This window comes from Pinus tabuliformis, chromosome J (assembly GCF_031772625.1).
Source record: "Pinus tabuliformis cultivar Carrire ecotype Pingquan chromosome J, CPIR1, whole genome shotgun sequence".
Taxonomy (NCBI): domain Eukaryota; kingdom Viridiplantae; phylum Streptophyta; class Pinopsida; order Pinales; family Pinaceae; genus Pinus; species Pinus tabuliformis.
This window is the reverse complement of record NC_142295.1, coordinates 106,132,825-106,141,179: the sequence shown is the minus strand read 5'-3', so window position 1 is coordinate 106,141,179 and position 8,355 is coordinate 106,132,825. Positions and strand designations below refer to the sequence as shown.

General features: G+C 40.5%; 1 pseudogene; it reads left to right on the top strand.

The window, feature by feature from the left end:
- Positions 1-6,693: 6,693 nt before the first annotated feature.
- LOC149225753 (putative aspartic proteinase GIP2) lies at positions 6,694-8,089 on the top strand (annotated as a pseudogene).
- Positions 8,090-8,355: the final 266 nt, after the last annotated feature.

Below are 8,355 nucleotides of genomic sequence, written 5' to 3'. Positions count from 1 at the left end.
ATAGAATGCCATTGGCCAACCTTGAAGTATGTTATGAATTTGATTTTCACCTGCAACCCTGAACTTCAAACTTCAAATTCTCTTTCAGTATAATATTCACAGCTCTGATACCATGTAGAAAATCTATGATAGGTTAACCAGATAATGCAATATAAATCAAAGCATAATACTATAACCTACTTCTACTATCAATTTGCGAAAAGCTTAAAGATCGAGCTGAAAAATATAACCAGAAGAAGAAGAATCAATGGCACAATACACATGAAAATACTTTGGGGAAAGTCTCAGATAAAAACCCCACACTATTGTATTATCATACATGTTAGAAATACATAGGAAATATACAAAACCTTAGCTCTCACAGCTAGCTAGCTCTCAGTACAATCCTCATAGATGCTCACAAGAAATCTTGGCTTCTCTCCAGCCTTCCTCTCTACCCTCCAAGCTCCTATTTCCTTGCATTGTTCCTTGTGGATGATTTTCCTATTACCAAGTGGAAAAACCCAGCCTTCAAAACTACGCAATCCTTAAGGATAAATCCTTGACTGCATGCATGAGTTTTCTCCATGAGAAAACACATGCAACTGATAGTACACTATCCTTGAACATTAATCTCAACTAGGTCTTTCTCAGAATAGACATGCATGAGTTTCTGATGAGGGAATCTTCAATTAATTGGAGTAGCACTAGTTGAGTGCATTAATGCATCAACTGACTGTTAACTCACTATTAGTTCCTCAAATAGTTTGGAACTAATTTAACTGGACTTAACTCAGTAAAATGAGTTAACAAATTACAACTCAAATATAACTCAATCTTATCTCCTTAATTTAAGGGATAACTCTTGCATGACTTCAGAAAGACTTCTAACTTGAATTTCTCCAACTAATTAATTTAAAATAAATTAATTAATTATTTCCAAGTAGATGTTAAGACTAAAATCGATTTTAATTCACAATTTAATTCAAGGAAAAATTAAATTGGAATATTCTTGTTGCCATATTTCAACAAATCAATCATCAAGCCAATGTAAGAAGCACATGAAATGCAAGTGTAAGAGACACACATGCAACTGACATGCATGCATGACCAACACAGACCACCCATGTAATCTGAGAGTTGAAACATGCTTTGATACCACTCTGTAACACCATCCTCCCACATCCACCCAAGTAACCATACCAATCAGAGTAAACATGAGACGAGAGGCTACTATGATCAGATTCGACCTCCTATGTGACCTTAAGGAAGTGGAATTGATGGAACATCACACACAGTCATCCAACATCATCAACATAACCCTTAGGAGACAAGTCAGTGACTCAGACATCCTGTCCTTGGGTCTCACTATTGTTCTGGATCTCTTAGGCCATAGTCACTCTCATGCTATGGGCAAGGGAGCAACTAGTAACCCAAATGTCTGCCAACGACGAGGGACCAAAATTGTTAGTTTTGTGCTAGCAACCCCGGAATTTAAGCCACTTTTTCAGGCCCAGAGCCCAGGCCACTACCCAGAATGGAGTGATAGCTTAGAATCAGTGAAAATAGAGAGAAACAATGATACAAAAGCAATAAACCGAACATGACTATAACCAGACCCCTACTAGCCATGACAAAAATTTCATCAAACATATCATCAACATGTAACCTACAGGTGTAAACAACATAAATTAAGTGTAGGGATTTCATACTTATTGAGAATCGCTATGAACCATTGTTCCCTCATGTCATTTGTTGTGTTATCAGCTATTAGGTCTTAAACACATTATCCATTCATATACAAGTAAAAAACATGCTGAGAGCCATACATAGTTGTTATCATAAAATATACATATAACCAGCATAATAGGAACATAAATACCATAAACATATTAGCCATAAGAATCCACATATACATCAATACATTTACACATGAAAAAAGGGGATGAATTTATCATTAATGAATGCAATTAACCAACCGAAGATGGGACTACCACATTCCACCTGACCATAGATTGGCTGAGCCAACTCTCTCTTTAGCCAATCACCCCATGCCATATTCCAAGCATGAATTTGGGACTTGTAAAACACACCAAAAACACCAATCAACATGGATGCCACTGGAGTTCTCCGCCTACACCATGAGGAATTTGAGTGCCTCCTAGTCTCTCAGGCTTTATTGTGCATCCACAGTTTGATCCAGGGATCACTAGGCCCTACACCGAGACATACTCTCTGGGATTTACCATGCATACCATCCCGGGACCACTAGGCCCAACAGAGATAAAATCAAACTCTTGGATTTACCATATATCCTACCATTCACTGGCAAGGATTCCTAGGCCCATTGAGGCACACAATCTAGCTTTACCGCAACCCACAGTCTGGTTCAGGGGTTACTAGGCTAGTGGCTTCGTGATCCACAGTCTGGTTTAGGGACCACTCAGACCATGTGTTTGTCAATTCGGAGATCTACCCCACTCAGCTTCGAATCCAATCCGACCATCCCACATAAACCGAATGAGAGAACTCATCTCATCAAGGCTATTAGGAAATGATAAGGCTAGGTTGAAAATATTGTCACATCTGGTAAAACCCATGCCATGGTAGAAAGGAAACACATGCAATCCCATTCATGCCAAATCTAGCAAGGAAATCACACATACAAGTCAATACCTACAATGAACCATGTTGTAGCTGCTTGATCTTGCCTTTCCCTACTCTATCTTTGCTTCTTCTTGCCTTTTTTGCCTTTCTTTCTTGAGTGCCAAATTGCTCCAAGAAACTCTAAGTGTCCAAGAGTAAGAGAGAGAGAGAGAGAATAATGAGAGAGCTGCAAAACTCAGCTGACAAAAGGTTACCCACCGATCCTTGGAAGCCTTTTTAGGAATGCTTCCTTTATTTTCTTCATTTTCCACTATTTTCCTTCATTTTCCTCCTCACATGCAACCTGTGACCTTTCACCTCATTTTTCTCCTAATTTCCATTATTTTCATAAATAATTGTGCCAAAAATTCCATTTTGTCTTTCCAAAGCCTTAATCATTACCTTTGCCAATTTCCTTGGGCATAAACAACCAAATGAACACCCTTAGGATGTCTTGCTCAACATTCAGTTTGGAATAAGTGTCCCATCGACCGTGGTTATTGTTTTTAACTTTTATTACATGGAATTTTAACCAGGGCTATTACACTATCTATTTGACAAAATGTGTACCATGTATTAGGCATGTCTTGGTCAAGATCTTGCTTGAGTGTTTGTTGTTTAGACTTGTTATCACCTGAGAATTGACTCTGGAAAGTTATGGGAAATTTTGGGTAGTGCCCTGTAGGCTAGCCCTAAAAAACGTGGCATAGATATTACCACCGCATGCACAAAACTTGAAGATTTCGGTCCTAAACGCATGCATGAAGGCTTATGAGGTGCGGTTGTAGCCTCCCAACTACATGCACAGTGTTTAATGGGTACGGTTGGGGTGTAAAGCTTGTGGAAATAGGTTCTAGCTCAGGGATTGATAACTAAGGGTGTTTGTTAGGTTACTGAATGGTCTAGTGTCTTTGAGGAATGGTTGTATGTGTTCTGGTTTGTAGGCCCCACTTCCATAACTGAAACTTCGAGGTCAAGTCATATCATAGTAGCTCTCATCTCATGGTTACACTTGAGAGCTTGTAAAAGCGAGAAATGTGGGATGGGGTGGTTACATATTGGTATCAAAGCGAGGTTGCAACACTAGACGTTGGGGTACATGTAGATGGTTATAGTTATCATGTGTGCAGTTATTGTTGCAATTTGTATTATTTCATGCATGCATCACGATGTTGATATATATATATATATATATATATATATATATATATAATATTGTGGAAATGGGTTCTAGCTCAGGGATTGATAATAGGGTTTTTTTTGGGTTACTGAATGGTCTAGTGTCTTTGAGGAATGGTTGTATGTGTTCCGGTTTGTAAGCCCCACTTCCATAACTGAAACTTCGAGGTCAAGTCATATCATAGTAGTCATCTCTTGGTTACACTTGAGAGCTTGAAAAGCAAGAAATGTGGGATGGGGTGGTTACATATTGGTATCAAAGCGAGGTTGCAACACTAGACGTTGGGGTACATGTAGATGGTTATGGTTATCATGTGTGCAGTTATTGTTGCAATTTGTATATATATATATATATATATCTATATATATATATATATATATATATATATATATATATATATATATATATCGTGCTAATCTATACTGAGTTACAGATGTGATAGCCTCCCCTGAGATACACTAAGGTATGGCACCCTTTCTTGACTTGTTAGCTAAAAGGAAAGATATATCTGCTTGAATGGTAACCTCACTAACTTGCTTCAAACATATTAAGGGTGAAAAATAGAAAATAAATTTTGATTTTCTTCTATTTGGTTTATCTAACATGGTATGCTTGCAAGAAATAGAAGATCAAATATGAAGAGCACAGTAGTGGACCACAATTCAGATGACTCCCCTTACAATCCTGATGTGAAATCAATGGAATGGGAAAGGTTAGTTGAGCAACAAGGAGGAGAGTATTCTCCTGATCTAACAGATACGCTGGGGAGTATGAAGGCAGTGATTCGAAGTTGTAAGGAAGATAATAACAGATTGATTGAGGCACAAAAAAGACTTGCTAGACCTCAAGAGAAGCAAGTCAAGGTTGATGTAGTGATTCTTCATAGCCTTTCATATTTGCAGAAGTAGGAACAACCCGAGAACAATCATGAAGATAGGCAGGAGGACAAGACAAATGAGGTAGATGGCGGTAAGTCTCAAAAGAAATACATTATGGACTGAGATGATACAGTCAGAGGTGGAAGATCTTTGGATAAGTTCACGAAATCCAAACCTCCTACTTTTGATGGGGAAGTGAAGAAATCATAGGATATAGAAGCATGGTTGGTTGGGATGAAGAAGCTCTTCATATTGCATGCTTATTCAGAGAAAATGAAAGCCAAGTTTTCTATCTTTAGTCTTAAGGGAAAAAGAAATATTTTGTGAGAATATTTTAAGCATGTTAGAGGCATCAAGGAAGAGGAGCTAAGTTGACATGTGTTTAAAAGACTCTTCATGAAGAAGTACTTGTCTAAGAGATACCATGATAGGAAGGTCAAGGAATTCTATGAGCTTGACATGGGTCTCAGGACAGATGAAAAGTAGACGACCAAGTTTCTGGAGTTGTTGAGGTATGTACCCTATCTCAAGGATGATAAGACAAAGGTCCAAAGGTTCATCAATGGATTTCCTTTAACATTTAAAGATTAGATTGAGTATGATGAGTCTTGGTCATTGGAGGAGGTCATCGTGAAGTTGAAGCATTGTTATGAGTAGTCTAAGCACAAGCCTGAGTTCAAACGTGACTAAAAAAGTAATGAGAATGCTAAAGGAAAACGGCCTAAGAAGCGAGGAATATCTCAGGATGCAAATGATAGAAAATGTGGAACCTCATAAAAAGTTCAATGCAACTGAGAGAGGACAAGGGTCTCAGCTTGAGGAGGAGTAGAATAAGGGCGATGGTTTGAAACCTTTGAGGTGTTGTACTTGTGGTGGAGAGCATTGCAAGAGGGATTGTCCATCACATCAGGGTGGTAGGCCTAAGATATACAATGCTTAGGAGGCACAGAGAGTTGGGGATGTTGGTTAGAGTATTCCTCAAATTTATGCAACAATGGATAATAGGCAGATAGATCATCAAACATCCATTATTGAGATGGAAAGTAAGCTTTGTGATCAAGTTGTTTATATTTTGATTGATCCTAGATCTAATTATAGTTATATTAGTCATGACCTGGTGGATTAGTGCTAGTTGAGTAAAGAAGTGCATGCAAAATGTTGGTTGATAAAATTAGCTACAAGAACCAAGAAAAGAGCTCATCAATGAATGAGATATTATGCATTTGAGCTTAATGGCATGCCTACATCAACACTCTAAATGTGGTTCCTTTGAGATCATATAGCATGCTTTTGGGTATGGAATGATTGTTCATTCACATAACCAAGGTAAGTTGTTATGGCAAGCTTTGAAGGACTTTCAAGCTCTCTTCTATGGTGAAAGACTTCATCTTTTTGAATTTTAAGAATGTTTTAGAAATTAACAAATAAGGGTAAACTCAATTGTGACTTTGGTCTGATTCCAAAATCTGCCAATAAACTTCATACACTGGAATACATTTGAAAATGTCTTAAATCGATGGATTTCAACTTTATTTATATATATATATATATATATATAACACCGACGGGAAGATATATATATATAAAACACCAACGGGGAGAGAGTCGCTCGAATGCCGTCTAGTATTCCGAGTGGCGTTGTGATACTCTAAAACGGGGTTGTGGGCGCAGTTTACGTTTGAAGGAAGTATATGATAAGTAAAATGTCTGCTATTAAAATCAAAGGAGATGGCCAGAATGATTAAGAAACATTTGCAGGCTTCTGCTGGACATAAACAGGATATTGAGCAAGTGGATAGATCCTCTCTTTGAAAAAATGGCCGATATGCCAACATGTCTGCCCATGTCTGCCAACGTTTTAAGAGTTTCGATCCCGCTGCAGCGAAAACAACGTTCCAAGTCAATGTTGACGGCTTTAACACGACGACGCCCAGCCTGGGATCGAACCCTCGCCGACCCTGCCTATTTATCCCCCAAATTCTATCCATCCCAATATCACCAGTTTTACTCATGGCTTCGATCCATCTTGTCCTGATAGCTGCTGTCATCGTGTGCTTCTGCCAATTTCCTGCACATGCATTCCGCAAGCGCTCGACGGTCCTTGTCACGCGGGTCTCCAAAGAACCCGTGACGCTGCATTACACCGTTGATCGCGCAGGGAACCCCTATGCGAGTCCTGCAATTAATGCTAGACATCGAGCATGACTACATGTGGCTGCCATGCAACAACAAAAGCTACACATCCTCTACTTACCGCCCTGTCGACTGCATTACGAAACTCTGCAAGTCGTATCAGCATTCAGCCTGTGGCGCCTGTTACGCTGCCCGCGGCCCCGGCTGTAACAACCACACCTGCGCCGTGCCCGGCCAAGGCACAACCCGTTTCGAAGTCGGGCAGGACAACGTGGCGCTTGTCATCAGCGACGGTTCGGGTACCGAACCCCTCGTTCGGTTCCCCCGCGTGGCCTTCGCCTGCGCCGTTAAAGAAGATCTCTCCAAGTTGCCTGAGGGAGCCGCTGGCGTTGCCGGGATGAGCTCGTCCACACTGGCACTACCAGCTCAGCTTGCTGCTGTGGGTGAGTTTAGTCTCAAGTTTGCCATGTGTCTAACAAGTGAAAATTCACAGGGTTATCTCTTCTTTGGTGACGGGCCGCTAGTTTTCCATCCTTTGATGGGAGAAGGTGGCACAGACCTCTCCCGCCACCTCATCCGCACTCCGTTTATCAAGAATTCCGTCTTCCCCGACCTCTTTTATATCGGTGTTCGGGGACTCAAAGTCAACGGTGTCCAGGTCGCAATCGATGCGGATAAACTGAGAATCGGCGCCGGCGGTAGCGGCGGCACCAAGCTGAGCACCGTGGCGAGCTACACGCAACTCGCAACGCCCATCTACAACTCCCTGGTGCGCGCGTTCACCAAGGCCGCTGGGCAAATGAATATCTCGCGCGTTGCCTCGGTGCCCCCCTTCGGTGCCTGTTTCAATCCAAGCGGCATGTTGGGCACTTCTGTGGGGCCTACCGTGCCGACGATCGACATTCTGTTGCAGGGCACCGCTACAACTACTTGGAGGATATTTGGAGCTAATTCCATGGTGGGGATCAACGGGACGGTGCTTTGTCTAGCTTTTGTTGACGCAGGTGAAGATCCAGTGGCATCCATTGTGATGGGGACTTACCAGTTTCAGCAAACTCTCGTTCAATTTGATGTTTCCAAGTCAACATTCGGGGTCTCTCCTTACCTGCTCTCCTTAAAGACAAAAACAAGATGTTCCAATTTCAATTTCTCAGCTTCTATGTGATGAATCCTTTGAACAGAGACGAAACATGAACACAATAAATAAGAAAAACGAGTTTTCTTCTTTTCTTTTTTTCTCCCTACTTTCTGTAGAGTGCATCAGACTTGGTGCGTGGACTTTGAATCTTGTCCAGAAATCCTGCATGTGTAGAACTAGCTATATCCTTTTTCTATCAACTCAATGAATAAAAAAGATTAAGATATATTCATAAGCTCTTTCAAATCTACTAAACCTTGATTTAGTCAAGTTGTTTAGGTGATATCTTTGTTTAATCTTCCCAGTCCAAAATTCTAACAGGAGTCTCTGCCAAGTTGTAAGGAATAAATTTGTTTAAAATGTATTTTACATTGTAAGGAAATTAAACAAAAGAAGTAGAT